Below are 21,200 nucleotides of genomic sequence, written 5' to 3'. Positions count from 1 at the left end.
TAGTGACTATGCTATGTAGTGATTATGTAGTGACTAGGGAGTGATTATGTAGTGACTATGCTATGTAGTGATTATGTAGTGACTATGTAATGACTACAGTGTGCAAAGATACGATAATACAATGTCTTCTTATCTTTGTAATCCCTGATGAAGGCCGTGCAGCCGAAAGTAAAAAATAAATATTTGTTCCATTGAACATGCCGTACAAATAAAGGAATTTTAATGAATTATTTGAAGAGTGCCTTTGGTCCTCCTTTCTATTAGATTCTGTATCTTGTGGTAAAATTATATAGCTTGTAAATATATGAATCAAACATTTGACACTATCCTTGTTTCTGTAATTCAGCTGAAAACAGTGGTGCAGTATGGGCTTTGCCTGTGAGGAATGAGAGGAGAGTACTGATCAAGTCTCCAAGTGAAACTGTGAAAAATCGTCCCATTGCGTGGCAGTCCCATCTAGCTACTGTGTGTACGTGTATGTGTGTGTGTGTGTGTGTGTGTGTGTGTGTGTGTGTGTGTGTGTGTGTGTGTGTGTGTGTGTGTGTGTGTGTGTGTGTGTGTGTGTGTGTGTGTGTGTGTGTGTGTGTGTGTGTGTGGTACTGCTCTGCCTACTACAGAGGAAATATACCAGTCGTTCTGATTGAAGTTTCGGCACATATAACCCAATACAAAGCAAGAGAGGAAGGAGAAACAGAGAGGAAGGAGAAACAGAGAGGAAGGAGAAATCTACAATCAGAATGAATATCTCTGATTATAGCAGGGCAGATTCTTCTGCTTATGCCTGGTTATAGCAGGGTAGATTCTGCTTCTGCCTGATTATAGCAGGGTAGATTCTTGCTTCTGCCTGATTCTAGCAGGGTAGCTTCTGCTTCTGCCTGATTATAGCAGGGTAGATTCTTCTGCTTCTGCCTGATTATAGCAGGGTAGATTCTTCTGCTTCTGCCTGATTATAGCAGGGTAGATTCTTCTGCTTATGCCTGGTTATAGCAGGGTAGATTCTTCTGCTTATGCCTGGTTATAGCAGGGTAGATTCTTCTGCTTATGCCTGGTTATAGCAGGGTAGCTTCTGCTTCTGCCTGATTATAGCAGGGTAGATTATTCTGCTTCTGCCTAATTATAGCAGGGTAGATTCTTCTGCTTCTGCCTGATTATAGCAGGGTAGATTCTTCTGCTTATGCCTGATTATAGCAGGGTAGATTCTTCTGCTTATGCCTGATTATAGCATGCAAGCTTCTTCTGCTTTTGAGAGAGAAACAGAGTCCTTCATCCATTGCCATCTCCATTTCATGCTGTCTGGGGAGCCTGACTGCCCTGTCTCCTGTCCCTCAACAATACCAGTTGTCTGCCCTGTCTCCTGTCAACCTCCCTCAACAATACCAGTTGTCTGCCCTGTCTCCTGTCCCCCTCCCTCAACAATACCAGTTGTCTGCCCTGTCTCCTGTCAACCTCCCTCAACAATACCAGTTGTCTGCCCTGTCTCCTGTCCCCTTCCCTCAACAATACCAGTTGACTGCCCTGTCTCCTTTCTCCTGTCCCTTACCCTACGTTCTCCACACTACTGAGCCAACCCGAGCCATGCCAAGCTGAACTGTAGTTGTTGATACTGTACTCTATAGGACAATATGAAAATATTTGATTCAGTTTAGGCCACCCTTCTGCTGCCCACCTCTCTCTCTCTCTCTCTCTCTCTCTCTCTCTCTCTCTCTCTCTCTCTCCCTCCCTCTCTCCTCCTGTCGGCCAGATTAATGGTGCCCATCCTTCCATCCCGGGGCATGCTCGTCTGGTCGTATAGCTGCCTGATGGGCTGATGATGAGCAGTGAGTGTCCTCCAGGCAGGCCCACCCATCTCTCTATCTTTATCCCCTCACTTATTTTTCTCTTCCCATCTCTCTGTCTCTGCTCTCTCTCTCTCTCTCTCTCTTCCACTCTCTCTTTCTCTTCCCCTCTCTCTCTCTCTCTCTCTCTCTTCCACTCTCTCTTTCTCTTCCTCTCTCTCTCTCTCTCTCTCTCTTCCACTCTCTCTTTCTCTTCCCCTCTCTCTCTCTCTTCCTCTCTCTCCCTCTCTGCGCTCTCTTTCTTTCTCTTACTCTCTGGTCTCTCACACACACACACACACACACACACACACACACACACACACACACACACACACACACACACACACACACACACACACACACACACACACACACACACGCAGCCTAATTGTTACTGATATTTCAGTACACTCCAGTATGTCTCCCTCTGTCCTCAAGCAGTGCAGACCATCCATTGGCAAAGCACCCCTCCTTTCCTTCTAACAACTGCAAGGATGTAGAGACCAGATGGAAGAATACAGGAATTGAGCACTGTGTAATAGTGAGGGAGTAGAGAGAGCCAGGAAGGTTGTAATAGTGAGGGAGGAGAAGGAGGACACAGGGAGAGGGAGGAGGGTTGTAATAGGGAGGGAGGAGAGGGAGGAGAGGGAGGAGAGGGAGGAGGGTTGTAATAGGGAGGGAGGAGAGGGAGGAGAGGGAGGAGGGGTGTAATAGGGAGGAGAGGGAGGAGGGGTGTAATAGGGAGGAGAGGGAGGAGAGGGAGGAGAGGGAGGAGGGGTGTAATAGGGAGGGGGAGGAGGGTTAGGGAGGAGAGGGAGGAGAGGGAGGAGGGGTGTAATAGGGAGGAGAGGGAGGAGGGTTGTAATAGGGAGGGAGGAGAGGGAGGAGAGGGAGGAGGGGTGTAATAGGGAGGGAGGAGAGGGAGGAGAGGGAGGAGGGGTGTAATAGGGAGGAGAGGGAGGAGGGGTGTAATAGGGAGGAGAGGGAGGAGAGGGAGGAGGGGTGTAATAGGGAGGAGAGGGAGGAGGGGTGTAATAGGGAGGAGAGGGAGGAGGGGTGTAATAGGGAGGAGAGGGAGGAGGAGGTGTAATAGGGAGGAGAGGGAGGAGAGGGAGGAGGGGTGTAATAGGGAGGAGAGGGAGGAGGGGTGTAATAGGGAGGGGAGGAGGGGTGTAATAGGGAGGAGAGGGAGGAGGGGTGTAATAGGGAGGGAGGGAGGAGGGGTGTAATAGGGAGGAGAGGGAGGAGGGGTGTAATAGGGAGGGAGGGAGGAGGGAGGGAGGGAGGGAGGGAGGGAGGGAGGGAGGGAGGGAGGGAGGGAGGGAGGGAGGGAGGGAGGGAGGGAGGGAGGGAGGGAGGGAGGGAGGGAGGGAGGAGGGAGGGAGGAGCAATGTAATAGGGAGGAGAGGGAGGAGGGGTGTAGTAGGGAGGGAGGAGTGTTGTAATGACTACAATGTGTGTATAAGGGAGAGTGATATACATTCTTTCTGGCCATTCATCTATGTGAAATGTTTTGGTTGTATTTTACGTGTGTGTGTGTGTGTGTGTGTGTGTGTGTGTGTGTGTGTGTGTGTGTGTGTGTGTGTGTGTGTGTGTGTGTGTGTGTGTGTGTCTGCATGTATGTTATTGACTGACTACTCTCAGTTGAAAAGAGCAAGAGCAGGAATATAGAGCAAGAGAGATGGAGAGAGAGGGCGCATGGGAGAGTGAGAGAGTAGCGAGAGAGAGAGAGAGAGAAGGCAAAGTCTTCTCATGCTTTGTTGATTTAAAAGAAGCTTTTGACTTAATTTGTCACGAATGTCTGCTATACAAATTGATGGAAATCGGTGTTGGGGGGAAAAAACACACCACATTACAAAATCCATGTACACAAACAACAAGTGTGCGGTTAATATTGGAATGTGGTGGAATGTCGCCAGAGAGGATTGCTGACATTCCTAACCAACTGTGTTATTTCGATCTTTTTTTTTTTTTGCGTTGTTTGTGACTTCTTTTTTAAACTTATTTTGAACATAATGTTGCTGCTACCGTCTCTTATGACCGAAAAAAACTTCTGGATATCAGAAGAGCCATCACTCCGAGTCATACGTGAGGGATATACTGCTTTCCCGGGAAAAGGCCCAAATCCCTGTCATTTGCGTGAAGAGAAGATGGAGAAAAAGGGGTCGGAGGTCGGACTGTGTTATAAGAATTCGTAGGGGAGCGAGTAAAACCCCCACTGCCATCAGTTCTATTGGCAAACATGCAATCATTGGAAAAATAAAATCGATGACATACGAACAAGATTAAACTACCAACGGCACATTAAAAACGGTAATATCTTAAGTTTCCCCGAGTCGTGGCTGAACGACGACATGAACATCATACAGCTGGTTGATACACCGTATCGGCAGGATAGAACAGCAGCCTCTGGTAAGACGAGGGGTGACGGTCTATGTATAATTGGTAAACAACAGCTGGTGCACGATATCTAAGGAAGTCTTTTCATCTGTATTTTTTGTAGCTGTCTACATACCATCACAGACCGACGCCGACACTAAAACTCAAGGAGCTGTATGCCGGCAAACAGGAAAACGCTCATCCAGAGGCGGCGCTCCTAGTGGCCTGGGACTTTAATGCAGGGAAATAGAAAAAATAGAATAGAAATAATTTTTACCAAATTTCCACCAGCATGTTAAATGTGCAATCAGAGGGGGAGAAAAAAAACTCAAATCCATCTTTACTCCACACACAGAGACGCGAACAAAGCTCTCCATCGCCCTCCATTTGGCAAATCTGACAATAATTCTATTCTCTTGATTCCTGCTTACAAGCAAAAAAGTAAAGCAGGAAGCACCAGTGACTCGGCCTATAAAAAAGTGGTCAGATGAAGCAGATCCTAAACTACAGGACTGTTTTATTATCACAACGCGGAATATGTTCCAGGATTCTTCCGATGGCATTGAGGAGTACACCACATCAGTCACTGGCTTTAACAATAAGTGCATCGAGGATGTCATCCCCACAGTGACCGTACATACATACCCCAACCAGAAGCCATGGATAACAGGCAACATCCGCAATGAGCTAAAGGCTAGAGCTGCCTCTTTTCAACAAGCGGGACTCTAACCCGGAAGCTTATAAGAAATCCCGCTATGCCCTCCAACGAACCATCAAACAGGCAAAGCATCAAAACAGGACTAAGATCGAATCGTACTACACCAGCTCTGACACTCGTTGGGATGCACAGAGATGTTCGATCGGGTTCAAGTCCGGGCTCTGGCTGGGCCACTCAAAGACAATCAGAGACTTTTTCCGAAGCCAATCCTGCATTATCTTGGCTGTGTGCTTAGGGTCATTGTCCTGTTGGAAGGTGAACTTTCGCCCCAGTCTGAGGTCCTGAGCGCTCTGGAGCAGGTTTTCATTAAGGATCTCACTGTACTTTGCTCCGTTCATTTTTGCCTCGATCCTGACTAGTCTCCCAGTCCCTGCTGCTGAAAAATATCCCCACAGCATGATGCTGCCACCACCATGCTTCATCGTAGGGGTGGTGCCAAGTTTCCTCCAGACGTGATGCTTTGCATTCAGACCAAAGAGTTCAATCTTGGTTTTCTCAGACCAGAGAATCTTGTTTCTATTGGTTTGAGAGTCTTTAGGTGCCTTTTGGCAAACTCCAAGAGGGCTGTCATGTGCCTTTTACTGAAGAGTGACTTGCGTCTGGCCACTCTACCATAAAGGCCTAATTGGCCTGATTGGTAGAGTGCTGCAGAGATGGTTGTCCTTCTGGAAGTTTCTCCCATCTCCACAGAGGAACTCTAGAGCGCTGTCACAGTGACCATCGGGTCCTTGGTCACCCCCCTGTTCAAGGCTCTTCTCTGCCAATTTCTCAGTTTGGCCGGGCGGCCAGCTCTGGGAAGAGTGTTGGTGGTTTTAAACTTCTTCCACTTAAGAATGATGGGGACCTTCAATGCTGCAGAAATGTTTTGGCACCCTTCCCCAGATTTGTGCCTCGACACAATCCTGTCTCGGAGCTCTACTGACAATTCCTTTTGACCCCATGGCTTGGTTTTTGCTCTGACATGCACTGTCAACTGTGGGACTGTGCCTTTTCAAATCATGTCCAATCAATTCTATTTTCCACAGGTGGACTCCAATCAAGTTGTTGAAACATCTCAAGGATGATACACAGAAACATGATGCCCCTAAGCTCAACTTCGAGTCTCATAGCAAAGGGTCTGAATACTTATGTAAATAAGGTATTTCTGTTTTTTCATTTTAATACATTTGCGAACATTTCTACCAAGCTGTTTTTGCTTTGTCATTATGGGGTATTGTGTATAGATTGCTGAGGATGTTGTATTTATTTAATCCAATTTAGAATAAGGCTGTAACATAACAAAATGTGGATAAAGTCAAGGGGTCTCAACACTTTCCTGAAAGCTCTGTATATCAATGAATTGGCAAGTGCACTAGAACAGTCTGCAGCACCCGGCCTCACCCTACTAGAATCTGAAATCAAGTGCCTACTGTTTGCTGATGATCTGGTGCTTCTGTACCCAACCAAGGAGGGCCTACAGCAGCACCTAGATATTCTGCACGGATTCTGACAGACCTGGGCCCTGACAGTAAATCTCAGTAAGACAAAAATAATGGTGTTCCAAAATAGGTCCAGTTGCCAGGACAACAAATACAAATTCCATCTAGACATCGTTGCCCTAGAGCACCACAAAAAACTATACATACCTTGGCTTAAACATCAGCGCCAAAGGTAACTTTCACAAAGGTGTGAATAATCTGAGTGACAAGGCATGAAGGGCCTTCTACGCCATCAAAAATAACATAAAAATTGACATACCGATTAGGATCTGGCAAAAAATACTTGAATCCGTTATAGAACCCATTGCTCTAAATGGTTGTGAGGTCTGGGGTCCGATCACCTATGAAGAATTCACAAAATGAGACAAACACCAAATTGAGACTCCACATGCAGAATACTGCAAAATTGTCCTCTGTGTACAACGCAAAACACTGCATGCAGAGCAGAATTTGGCCGATACCCGTTAATTATCAAAATACAGAAAAGAGACGATAAATTCTACAACCAACTACAAGGAAGCGATTCCCAAACCTTCCATAGCAAAGTACTCACCTACAGAGAGATGAACCCGGAGAAGATGCTAAAGTCGGTTTCCTATTGACCATACTTCAGTTTGATTAAATTTTAGAGTATCTGAGAAGTAAACAGAAACATATTTTGACTTGTTGAAACAAAGTTTAGGGGTCGATTTTCGTACCTTTCCTTTCTGTTGAACGAGTTGATTACACAAATCAATGGTGCCAACTAAACTGACTTTTTGGGATATAAAGAAGGATTTTAGCTGGAAACCTTTGGATGACAAATCAGAGGAAGAGTTTCAAAAAGTAAGTGAATATTTAATCGTTATTTGTGAATTTATGAAACCTGTGCCGGTGGATTTTTTTGTTGTTGTTGATATGAGGCACCGTCCTCAAACAATTGCATGGCATGTTTTTGCTGTAATAGATACTGCAAATCGGAGAGTGCAGTTAGATTAAGCTTTCAACCGATTTAAAAGACAGTTATATGTACCTAAATACGTAATATCCATCATTGTTATGATTATTTATTTGAATTGCTGGCCCTCCAGTTTCACCGGAAGTTGTCCCGTTAGCGGGATGCCTAGGCTTAAGATTAAGAGAAGACAGTTTATGTGCACACTGCCTACAAAATGAGGTGGAAACTGAGCTGCACTTCCTAACCTTCTGACAAATGTATGACCATATGTGACCGAACCCCTTGATTCGGTCATAAAAGCAAAATGAGAAATTATGTTTTTTTACATTGGATAAAAGCAGAGAATCAGAGCTACAAAATGATATATCATACACTGCATGTGAGGAACAATGGGAAAGTAACTCTGCTTTGAATGTTGAGAAAATGAACGTTGAATGTTTTGGTACCTACTGGAGAGCTCTTCCTTGTCTACACCATTTCAGCATCGTTCCCACCCTCTTAAGCCTTAGCCCCACCCATCTCTTTAAGGGTTGATCTGAGTGTTCTGCCCTAACAACAGCAGTCAAGCACCCAAGCTAACTGGCTTACTTGGTGACTGCAACTGGTAACTGCAACTGCGTTGGTGACTGCAACTGTGCTGCTGGCATCATTTTGTGCTTTTTTGCTAATGTTTACTGGCCATATTCAACAGGTGTTGAGCATTCGCAAATTCATCAGTTATTCTCTGCTCTGGCACACTCAGACGAGAGTGCTCTGAAATCGGAGTAGATAGCCAAAGTGAATTTACCAGCTATGTCTATCAACAGTGGTGGCAGTGACATTCTATTAAAATTGTTACTTGCATAATGGAGTCTTTTGTTAAAACCTGTTAGGGCTAGGGGGCAGTATTGACACAGCCGGATAAAAAACGTACCCAATTTAATCTGGTTACTACTCCTGCCCAGTAACTAGAATATGCATATAATTATTGGCTTTGGATAGAAAACACCCTAAAGTTTCTAAAACTGTTTGAATGGTGTCTGTGAGTATAACAGAACTCATATGGCAGGCCAAAACCTGAGAAGATTTCATGCAGGAAGTGGCCTGTCTGAGAAGTAATGTTTCATCTTGGCTCTTTTTATTGAAGACTGAGGATCTTCGCAATAACGTGACACTTCCTACGGCTCCCATAGGCTCTCAGAGCCCGGGAAAAAGCTGAACGATATCGAGGCAGGCTCTGGCTGAAACACTTCATCGATTTTGGCAAGTGGCCACTCAGAGTTCTATGGGCTTAGGCACGTGCCCGACTCGACCGAATGCTTTCTTTTCTTTTGTCTGTTTACCTAAACGCAGATTCCCGGTCGGAATATTATCGCTTTTTTATGAGAAAAATGGCATAAAAATGGATTTTAAACAGCGGTTGACATGCTTCGAAGTACGGTAATGGAATATTTAGATTTTTTTTGTCACGAATTGCGCCATGCTCGCCACCCTTATTTACCCTTTCGGATAGTGTCTTGAACGCACGAACAAAACCCCGCTGTTTGGATATAACTATGGATTATTTTGGACCAAACCAACATTTGTTATTGAAGTAGAAGTCCTGGGAGTGCATTCTGACGAAGACAGCAAAGGTAATAACATTTTTCTTATAGTAAATCTGACTTTGATGAGTGCTAAACTTGCTGGGTGTCTAAATAGCTAGCCCTGTGATGCCGGGCTATCTACTGAGAATATTGCAAAATATGCTTTCACCGAAAAGCTATTTTAAAATCGGACATATCGAGTGCATAGAGGAATTCTGTATCTATAATTCTTAAAATAATTGTTATGTTTTTTGTGAACGTTTATCGTGAGTAATTTAGTAAATTCACCGGCAGTGTTCAGTGGGAATGCTAGTCACATGCTAGTCACATGCTAATGTAAAAAGCTGGTTTTTGATATAAATATGAACTTGATTGAACAAAACATGCATGTATTGTATAACATAATGTCCTAGGGTTGTCATCTGATGAAGATCATCAAAGGTTAGTGCTACATTTAGCTGTGGTTTGGGTTTATGTGACATTATATGCTAGCTTGAAAAATGGGTGTCTGATTATTTCTGGCTGGGTACTCTGCTGACATAATCTAATGTTTTGCTTTCGTTGTAAAGCCTTTTTGAAATCGGACAGTGTGGTTAGATTAACGAGAGTCTTATCTTTAAAATGGTGTAAAATAGTCATATTTTTGAAAAATTGAAGGTTTTGCATTTCTAAGGTATTTGAATAACGCGCCACGGGATTACACTGGCTGTTGAGTAGGTGGGACGCAAGCGTCCCACCTAGCCCATAGAGGTTAAGACATGTAGCTAGCTAGCTAAACAATGAACCATAATCCCAACTCATGACGTTACTACGCTGCATGAATATGCAGGTAGCTAACCTACCAGGTTCAATGTCATCTAGCTAACATTTGGCTATAACTAGCAAAGCAAATGGCTCTGAGATACAAATAATAAGATCATACACGTAACATTAGCAAGTGAGCCAGCTAGCTAACTTTAGCTAGCAAGCTAACAGTACACTTTAACTTGACGTGGTATAAGCGTCAAAATTTGAAACATGTAATATCTGAAAATGTAGCTAGCTGGATTATCGTACCCGTACACATGGAATGGACTCTTCTCCCTGTCACGGATGCCATGGTTGCCCTTAGTTTGAAGATGTAATCCAGAGACAGGTGTTTTCTCCATCTTCTTAGCTATCATACTAGAATTCCACTGTTTTCAAAACTCAGTCCTCCAGAAAGTTGAGAGCAACACTTATGCAGATCTACAATGTGATATATATATATTTTTTAAAGCCATGTTAGGCAGATTACCTACACATACTGACCAGCTCAAATAGACAGAGGCGTACTATATTGCAATCCAAACTCATCTCTCGGTATGTCCAGCCCACTCATTATCTCAGCCAATCATGGCTAGCGGGAAGGTTGCTGACTTTTTCTGTGGCTAAACCAAGTAGGCTCGTAATTTAAATTTTTTATTCGTATTTACAGATGGCATACAAGTTTGCTATTAAGGCACATGAAAGTTCACATATTCCAGAAGACATTTCTGGCCGAAAATGCCTCTCCTGTGAAATAGTGAACTACTACATACGCCTAGTTTCCTGAAACGAGTCACGTTTTAGAGACACATATTTCCCTCAGATTACACAGACCCACAAAGAATTTGAAAACAAATCCAATTTTGATAAACTCCCATATCTACTGGGTGAAATACCACAGTGTGCCATCACAGCAGCACGATTTGTGACCTGTTGCCACAAGAAAAGGTCAACCAGTGAAGAACAAACACCATTTTAAATACAACCCATATTTATGTTTATTTCCTTTCCCTTTTGTACTTTAAATATGTGCACATCATTACAACACTCTACATAGCCATAATATGACATTTGAAATGTCTCTATTCATTTGAAACGTTTGCGAGTGTAATGTTTACTGTTGATTTTTTTTTTACTGTTTATTTCACTGTTGTTTATTTTCTATTTCACTTGCTTTGGCAATGTAAACAGATGTTTTCCAATAAATCCCTTCGAATTGAATTGAAGAGAGACAGAGAGTGAGACAGAGAGAGAGAGCGAGAGAGCGAGAGAGAGAGAGGAGGAAAGGACATTCTTCAAGTGCCCTGTTCCCCTTCCCTGTTCCTTCCTTCCTCAACTTAAGAGCTTCAGGCAATTAAGTTAAACAATAACCAGTTTAATCTGACTAACCATTCAGCCTTTTCAGTCAATGACCCTGCTGTGTTCGCTGTACTGTACCACTAAGGGAATAGAAAAAAGTATTGTCCGCAAAGTTATATCACCTTTTCACTAGTTCCTAAATCCCAGGATGTTTCTTTGGCTCATTTTAAGTATTAGGGAGCGGAGAGAGAGAGAGAGAGAAAATCAGAGAGTGAGAGAGCGTGATAAATGGAGAGAGCGAGACAGAGAGAGAGAGAGAGACATAGAGAGTAGTGTGAAGAACAGCATGTCGGCAAGCCTATAATGGGAGGTTTTATACATGAGATGAGCAATTTGCTGCATTTCAACCACCACAATCAATGGTTTATGTCGTTTGGATCTGCTATTTGCAGTGTTTTGGGAGATTACGTAATGCATTGTTTACTTTGATTTGATACAATACTACTAAAATGGGCACTTTCTATCTATTAGTAGCTAAAGTTGAAATTGGAAGTTTACATACACTAAGGTTGGAGTCATTAAATATCATTTTTCAACCACTCCACAAATTTCTTGATAACAAACTACTTTTGGCAAGTTGGTTAAGACATCTACTTTGTGCATGATACAAGTCATTTTTCCAACAATTGTTTACAGACAGATAATTTCAAATCAAATCAAAGTTTATTTGTCACGTGCGCCGAATACAACAGGTGAAGACCTTACAGTGAAATGCTGATTTACAGGATCTAACCAATAGCATAAAAAAGGTATTAGGTGAACAATAGCTAGGTAAAGAAATAAAACAACAGTAAAAAGACAGGCTATATACAGTAGCGAGGCTATAAAAGTAGCGAGGCTACATACAGACACCGGTTAGTCAGACTGATTGAGGTAGTATGTACATGTAGATATGGTTAAAGTGACTATGTATATATGATGAACAGAGAGTAGCAGTAGCGTAAAAGAGGGGTTGGTGGGTGGTGGGACACAATGCAGATAGCCCGGTTAGCCAATGTGCGGGAGCATTGGTTGGTCGGCCCAATTGAGGTAGTATGTACATGAATGTATAGTTAAAGTGACTATGCATATATGATAACAGAGAGTAGCAGCAGCATAAAAAGAGGGGTTGGGGGGGCACACAATGCAAATAGTCCAGGTAGCCATTTGATTACCTGTTCAGGAGTCTTATGGCTTGGGGGTAAAAACTGTTGAGAAGCCTTTTTATCCTAGACTTGGCACTCCGGTACCACTTGCCACACGGTAGTAGAGAGAACAGTCTATGACTGGGGTGGCTTGGGTCTTTGACAATTTTTAGGGCCTTCCTCTGACATTGCCTGGTGTTGAGGTCCTGGATGGCAGGCAGCTTAGCCCCAGTGATGTACTGGGCCGTACCCACTGCCCTCTGTAGTGCCTTGCGGTCAGAGGCTGAGCAATTGCCATACCAGGCAGTGATGCAACCAGTCAGGATGCTCTCGATGTTGCAGCTGTAGAACCTTTTGAGAATCTCAGGACCCATGCCAAATCTTTTTAGTTTCCTGAGGGGGAATAGGCTCTGTCGTGCCCTCTTCACAACTGTCTTGGTGTGTTTGGACCATTCTAGTTTGTTGTTGATGTTGACACCAAGATACTTGAAGCTCTCAACCTGCTCCACTACAGCCCTGTCGATGAGAATGGGGGTGTGCTCGATCCTCCTTTTGCTGTAGTCCACAATCATCTTCTTAGTCTTGGTTACATCGAGGGATAGGTTGTTATTCTGGCACCACCCGGCCAGGTCTCTGACCTCCTCCCTATAGGCTGTCTTATCGTTGTCGGTGATCAGGCCTACCACTGTTGTGTTGTCTGCAAAGTTAACTTTTTATGGATAGGGGGCAGTATTTTCACGGCCGGATAAAAAACATACCCGATTTAATCTGATTATTACTCCTGCCCAGAAACTAGAATATGCATATACTTATTAGCTTTGGATAGAAAACACTCCAAAGTTTCTAAAACTGTTTGAATGGTGTCTGTGAGTATAACAGAACTCATTTGGAAGGTCAAAACCTGAGAAGATTCCAAACAGGACGCGCCCTCTCTGACCATTTCTTGGCCTTCTTTGTTATCTCTGTCCAAAACAGGGGATCTCTGCTGTAACGTGACATTTTCTAACGCTCCCATAGGCTCTCAGAAGGCGCCAGAACGTTGAATGATGACTTTGCAGGCCATGGCTGAAAAACAGTAGCGCATTTGGTAAGTGGTCGATCTGAGGACAATGAGACTGGTGCGCGCATGCACGAGAAGAGTCCATTTTACTTTCTCTGTCTTTGAACGAAAACAACGACTCCCGGTCGGAATATTATCGCTTTTTTACGAGAAAAATCGCATAAAAATTGATTTTAAACAGCGTTTGACATGCTTCGAAGTACGGTAATGGAATATTTTGCATTTTTTTGTCACGAAAAGCGCCGGGCACGTCACCCTTCTTTACCCTTCGGATAGTGTCTTGAACGCACAACAAAACGCCGCTATTTGGATATAACTATGGATTATTTGGGACCAAACCAACATTTGTTATTGAAGTAGAAGTCCTGGGAGTGCATTTTGACGAACAACAGCAAAGGTAATAACATTTTTCTTATAGTAAATCTGAGTTTGGTGAGTACCAAACTTGCTGGGTGTCAAAATAGCTAGCCCGTGATGGCGAGCTATCTACTCAGAATATTGCAAAATGTGCTTTCAACGAAAAGCTATTTTAAAATCTGACACCGTGATTGCATGTAGGAGTTCTGTATCTATAATTCTTAAAATAATTGTTATGTTTTTTGTGAACATTTATCGTGAGTAATTAATAAATTCACCGGAAGTGTTCGGTGGGAATGCTAGTTCTGAACAACACATGCTAATGTAAAAAGCTGGTTTTTGATATAAATATGAACTTGATTGAACAAAACATGCATGTATTGTATAACATAATGTCCTAGGAGTGTCATCTGATGAAGATCATCAAAGGTTAGTGCTGCATTTAGCTGTGGTTTTGTTTTTTGTGACATTATATGCTAGCTTGAAAAATGGGTGTCTGATTATTTCTGGCTGGGTACTCTGCTGACATAATCTAATGTTTTGCTTTTGCTGTAAAGCCTTTTTGAAATCGGACAGTGTGGTTAGATAAAGGAGAGTCTTGTCTTTAAAATGGTGTAAAATAGTCATATGTTTGAAAAATGGAAGTTTTCGGATTTTCGAGGACTTTGTATTTCGCGCCACGCCCATCATTGGATATTGGAGCAGGTGTTCCGCTAGCGGAACGTCTAGATGTAAGAGGTTAATGATGGTGTTGGAGTCGTGCATGGCCATGCAGTCGTGGGTGAACAGGGAGTACAGGAGGGTACTGAGCACGCACCCCTGGGGAGCTCCAGTGTTGAGGATCAGTGCGGCAGATGTGTTGCTACCTGTAAAGCCTCAAGTCCCAAGAAACAAAGAGATCTTCTGTTGAATCTGACAATTAATCTGGATGGTTGTACAGTCGTCTCAAATAAAACTGTGAAGGACCTCGGCGTTACTCTGGACCCTGATCTCTCTTTTGAAGAACATATCAAGACTGTTTCAAGGACAGCTTTTTTCCATCTACGTAATATTGCAAAAATCAGAAATTTTCTGTCCAAAAATGACGCAGAAAAATTAATCCATGCTTTTGTTACTTCTAGGCTGGACTACTGCAATGCTCTACTTTCCGGCTACCCGGATAAAGCACTAAATAAACTTCAGTTAGTGCTAAATACGGCTGCTAGAATCCTGACTAGAACCAAAAAGTTTGATCATATTACTCCAGTGCTGGCCTCCCTACACTGGCTTCCTGTTAAGGCAAGGGCTGATTTCAAGGTTTTACTGTTAACCTACAAAGGATTACATGGGCTTGCTCCTACCTATCTTTCCGATTTGGTCCTGCCGTACATACCTACACGTACGCTACGGTCACAAGACGCAGGCCTCCTAATTGTCCCTAGAATTTCTAAGCAAACGGCTGGAGGTAGGGCTTTCTCCTATAGAGCTCCATTTTTATGGAATGGTCTGCCTACCAATGTGAGAGACGCAGACTCAGTCTCAACCTTTAAGTCTTTACTGAAGACTTATCTCTTCAGTAGGTCCTATGATTAAGTATAGTCTGGCCCAGGAGTGTGAAGGTGAACGGAAAGGCTGGAGCAACGAACCGCCCTTGCTGTCTGCCTTGCCGGTTCCCCTCTTTCCACTGGGATTCTCTGCCTCTAACCCTTTTACAGGGGCTGAGTCACTGGCCTACTGGTGTTCTTCCATGCCGTCCATGGGAGGGGTGCGTCACTTGAGTGGGTTGAGTCACTGACGTGGTCTTCCTGTCTGGGTTGGCGCCCCCCCTTGGGTTGTGCCATGGCGGAGATCGTTGTGGGCTATACTCGGCCTTGTCTTAGGACGGTAAGTTGGTGGTTGGAGACATCCCTCTAGTGGTGTGGGGGCTGTGCTTTGGCAAAGTGGGTGGGTTTATATCCTGCCTGTTTGGCCCTGTCCGGGGGTATCATCGGATGGGGCCACAGTGTCTTCTGATCCCTCCTGTCTCAGCCTCCAGTATTTATGCTGCAGTAGTTTATGTGTCGGGGGGCTAGGGTCAGTCTGTTACATCTGGAGTATTTCTCTTGTCTTATCCGGTGTCCTGTGTGTATTTAAATATGCTCTCTCTAATTCTGTCTTTCTCTCTTTCTGTCTTTCTCTCGGAGAACCTGAGCCCTAGGACCATGCCTCAGGACTACCTGGTATGATGACTCCTTGCTGTCCCCAGTCCACCTGGCCGTGCTGCTGCTCCAGTTTCAACTGTTCTGCCTGCGGCTATGGAACCCTGACCTGTTCACCGGACGTGCTTGTTGCACCCTCGACAACTACTATGATTATTATTATTTGACCATGCTGGTCATTTATGAACATTTTAACAGTTTAACATCTTGACCATGTTCTGTTATAATATCCACCCTGCACAGCCAGAAGAGGACTGGCCACCCCTCATAGCCTGGTTCCTCTCTAGGTTTCTTCCTAGGTTTTTGGCCTTTCTAGGGAGTTTTTCCTAGGGAGTTTTTCCTAGCCACCGTGCTTCTTTCACATGCTTTGCTTGCTGTTTGGGGATTTAGGCTGGGTTTCTGTACAGCACTTTGAGAATATCAGCTGATGTACGAAGGGCTATATAAAAATAAATTTGATTTGATTTTGATTTACCTACCCTCACCACCTGGGGGCGGCCCATCAGGAATACCAGGATCCAGTTGCAGAGGGAGGTGTTTAGTCCCAGGGTCCTTAGCTTATTGATGAGATTTGAGGGCACTATGGTGTTGAACGCTGAGCTGTGGTCAATGAATAGCATTCTCACATAAGTGTTCCTTTTGTCCAGGTGGAAAAGGGCAGTGTGGAGTGCAATAGAGATTGCATCATCTGTGGATCTGTTTGGGCGCTATGGAAATTGGAGTGGGTCTAGGATTTCTGGGATAATGGTGTTGATGTAAGCCATTACCAACATTTCAAAGCACTTCATGGCTACTGACGTGAGTGCTACGGGTCTGTAATAATTTAGGCAGGTTGCCTTTGTGTTCTTGGGCACAACATGTTGGTACTACAGACTCAATCAGGGACATTTTGAAAATGTCAGTGAAGACACCTGCCAGTTGGTCAGCACATGCCTGGAGCACATGTCCTGGTAATCTGTCTGGCCGGCAGCCTTTTGTATGTTGACCTGCCTAAAGGTCTTACTCACATCGGCTACGGAGAGCGTGATCACATAGTCGTCCAGAACAGCTGATGCTCTCATGCATGCCTCAGTCTTGCTTGCCTCGAAGCGAGCATAGAAGTGGTTTAGCTCATCTGGTAGGCTCGTGTCACTGGGCAGCTCGTGGCTGTCCTTCCCTTTGTAGTCTGTAAAAGTTTGCAAGCCCTGCCACATAAGATGAGCGTCAGAGCTGGTGTAGTATGATTCAATCTTAGCCCTGAATTGATGCTTTGCCTGTTTGATGGTTCGTCGCAGGGCATAGCAGGATTTCTTGTAAGCTTCCGGGTTAGAGTTCCGCACCATGAAAGTGGCAGCTCTACCCTTTAGCTCAGTGCAAACGTTGCCTGTAATCCATGTCTTCTGGTTGGGGTATGTACATACAGTCACAGTAGGTCCTCGATGCATTTATTGATAAAGCCAGTGGCTGATGTGGTGTACTCCTCAATTCCATCTGAAGAATCCCGGAACATATTCCAGTCTGTGCTAGCAAAACAGTCCTGTAGTTTAGCTTCTGCTTCATCTGACCACTTTTTTATTGACCGAGTTACTGGTGCTTCCTGCTTTAATTTTTGCTTGTAATTCACTGTATCACAATTCGAGTGGGTCAGAAGTTTACATACACTAAGTTGACTGTGCTTTAAACATCTTGGAAAAATCCATAAAATTATGTCATGGCTTTAGAAGCTTCTGATAGGCTAATTGACATCATTTGAGTCAATTGGAGGTGTACCTGTGGATGTATTTCAAGGCTTACCATCAAACTCAGTGCCTCTGTGCTTGACATCATGGGAAAATCAAAAGAAATCATCCAAGACCTCAGAAAAACATTTGTAGACCTCCAGAAAGAAGTCTGGTTCATCTTTGGGAGCAATTTCCAAACTTATGAAGGTACTAGGTTCATCTGTACAAACAACAGTACGCAAGTATAAACACCATGGGACCACGCAGCCATCTTACCGCTCAGGAAGGAGACACATTCTGTCTCCTAGAGATGAACGAACTTTGGTGCGTGCGAAAAGTGCAAATCAATCTCACAACAACAGCAATGGACATTGTGAAGATGCTGGAGGAAACAGGTATTAACCTCTATGGGCACAACAGCCAGTGTAATCCCGTGGCGCGATATTCAAATACCTTAGAAATGCTATTACTTCAATTTCTCAAACATATGACTATTTTACACCATTTTAATAAAGACAAGACTCTCGTTAATCTAACCACACTGTCCGATTTCAAAAAGGCTTTACAACAAAAGCAAAACATTAGATTATGTCAGCAGAGTACCCAGCCAGAAATAATCAGACACCCATTTTTCAAGCTAGCATATAATGTCACATAAACCCAAACCACAGCTAAATGCAGCACTAACCTTTGATGATCTTCATCAGATGACACCCCTAGGACATTATGTTATACAATACATGCATGGTTTGTTCAATCAAGTTCATATTTATATCAAAAACCAGCTTTTTACATTAGCATGTGACTAGCATGTGACTAGCATTCCCACCGAACACTTCCGGGGAATTTACTAAATTACTCACGATAAACGTTCACAAAAAACATAACAATTATTTTAAGAATTATAGATACAGAACTCCTCTATGCACTCGCTATGTCCGATTTTAAAATAGCTTTTCGGTGAAAGCACATTTTGCAATATTCTCAGTAGATAGCCCGGCATCACAGGGCTAGCTATTTAGACACTCAGCAAGTTTAGCACTCACCAAAGTCAGATTTACTATAAGAAAAATGTTATTACCTTTGCTGTTGTTCGTCAGAATGCACTCCCAGGACTTCTACTTCAATAACAAATGTTGGTTTGGTCCCAAATAATCCATAGTTATATCCAAATAGCGGCGTTTTGTTCGTGCGTTCAAGACACTGTCCGAATGCTAAAGAAGGGTGACGAGCACGACGCATTTTGTGAGAAAACATTTCTAAATATTCCATTACCGTACTTCGAAGCATGTCAACCGCTGTTTTAAATCAATTTTTATGCAATTTTTCTCGTAAAAAAGCGATAATATTCCGACCGGGAGTGGTGGTTTTCGTTCAAAGAGAGAGAAAATAAAAACATCTCGTGCCCTCGTGCACAAGCCCCAGTCTGATGGTCCTCTGATCGGCCACTTACCAAACGCGCTAATGTGTTTCAGCCAGGGGCTGCCTCGATATCATTCAGCTTTTTCCCGGGTTCTGAGAGCCTATGGGAGCCGTAGGAAGTGTCACGTTACAGCAAAGATCCTAAATGTTCAATAAACAGAGGCAAGAAGCCCAAGGAATGGTCAGAGAGGGTACTTCCTGTTTGGAATCTTCTCAGGTTTTTGCCTGCCATATGAGTTCTGTTATACTCACAGACACCATTCAAACAGTTTTAGAAACTTTGGAGTGTTTTCTATCCAAAGCTAATAATTATATGCATATTCTAGTTTCTGGGCAGGAGTAGTAACCAGATTAAATCGGGTACGTTTTTTTATCCAGCCGTGCAAATACTGCCCCCTATCCCCAACAGGTTAAAGTATCTATGTCCACATTAATATGAGTTCTATATCGACATAACCCAAAAGGCCGCTCAGCAAGGAAGAAGTCGCTGCTCCAAAACCGCCATAAAAAAGCCAGACTACAGTTTGCACATGGGGACAAAGATCGTACTTTTTGGACGAATGTCCTCTATTCTGATAAAACAAAAATAGAACTAATTGGCCATAATGACCATCGTTATATTTTGGAAAAAAAGGGGGATGCTTGCAAGCCGAAGAACACCATCCCAACTGTGAGGCATGGGGGTGGCAGCATCATGTTGTGTGGGTGCTTTGCTGCAGGAGGGACTAGTGCACTTCACAAAATAGATGGCATCATGAGGCAGGAAAAATATCTGGATATATTGAAGCAACATCTCAAGACAACAGCCAGGAATTTAAAGCTTGGTCGCAAATTGGTCTTCCAAATGGACAATGACCCCAAGTATACTTCCAAAGTTGTGGCATAATTGCTTAAGGACAACAAAGTCAAGGTATTGGAGTGGCCATCACAAAGCCCTGACCTCAATCCTATAGAAAATTTGAGGGCAGAACTTAAGAAGCATGTGCAAGCATGGAGGCCTACAAACCTGACTCAGTTACACCAGCTATGTCAGGAGGAATGGGCCAAAATTCACCCAACTTATTGTGGGAAGCTTGAGGAAGGTTACCCGAAATGTTTGATCCAAATAAAACATTTTAAAGGCAATGCTACCCAATACTAATTGAGTCACTTCTGACCCACAGTGAATGTGATGAAATAAATAAATCTGAAATAAATAATTCTCTCTACTATTAATTCTGACATTTCACATTCTTAAAAAACAGTGGTGATCCTTAATGACCTAAGACATGACATTTTTACTAAGATTAAATGTCAGCAATGATGAAAAACTGATTTTAAATAAATTTGGCTAAATTGTATGTAAACTTCCGACTTCAACTGTACATGTGTGGATCTATCTGTATATGTGTTCATTCTTTCTCTTCCTATCTCCATCCCTCTCTCTTTATCTCTCTCTCTTCTTCTCTCTATCTCTTCTTCTCTCTATCTCTTCTTCTTCTCTCTCTTCTTCTCTCTCTTCTTCTCTCTCTTCTCTCTCTTCTTCTCTCTCTTTTCTTCTCTCTTTTCTTCTCTCTTTTCTTCTCTCTCTTCTTCTCTTTCTCTTCTTCTCTCTCTCTTCTCTCTCTCTTTTCTCTCTCTTTTCTCTCTCTTCTCTCTCTCTTCTTCTCTCTTCTTCTCTCTGAATTTTGCATGAAATCTTCAAGTAATATTGAGATGTTAATCTGTGTGAGTGACTCACACCCTTTTAAGATAACAGAAATTAGGCTTTTCTCTCAAATAACAATAAATTACAGGCTTTCACATCACATCATCTCAGCTCTAACGCTTTGCTAACTGGAAATATGTGGAAAAGGGGGAGGAAGAGATTGAAATGATTACCTCAGATTTTCTGCCATCTTTCAAATTACTTCAGATTTTCTACCATATTTACTGCAATTTCACTTCCAATGAACGCTACGCCATCGAGAGCCCATCACACACGCACACACACACACACACACACACACACACACACACACACACACACACACACACACACACACACACACACACACACACACAAGCACACCCAGAAACACACATCCACAAACACACACCCACACACACACACACACACACACATTTCACTTCCAATAAACGCTACGCCATCGAGAGCCCATCACACACACACACACACACACACACACACACAAACACAAACACAAACATATAGACTCTTTCCGCCCATCGCAAAACACTAATGATGTCTGTCGCCTGTCATGGTATTATTTATAAAGAGTACATCTGGATGACATTAAGCACCTCTCCTGACACTACACCACCCTGTAGCATCTCTGTGT

The sequence above is a fragment of the Salmo salar genome, chromosome ssa12 (assembly GCF_905237065.1).
Source record: "Salmo salar chromosome ssa12, Ssal_v3.1, whole genome shotgun sequence".
In the NCBI taxonomy this organism is placed as follows: domain Eukaryota; kingdom Metazoa; phylum Chordata; class Actinopteri; order Salmoniformes; family Salmonidae; genus Salmo; species Salmo salar.
This window is presented reverse-complemented; position numbering follows the sequence as displayed.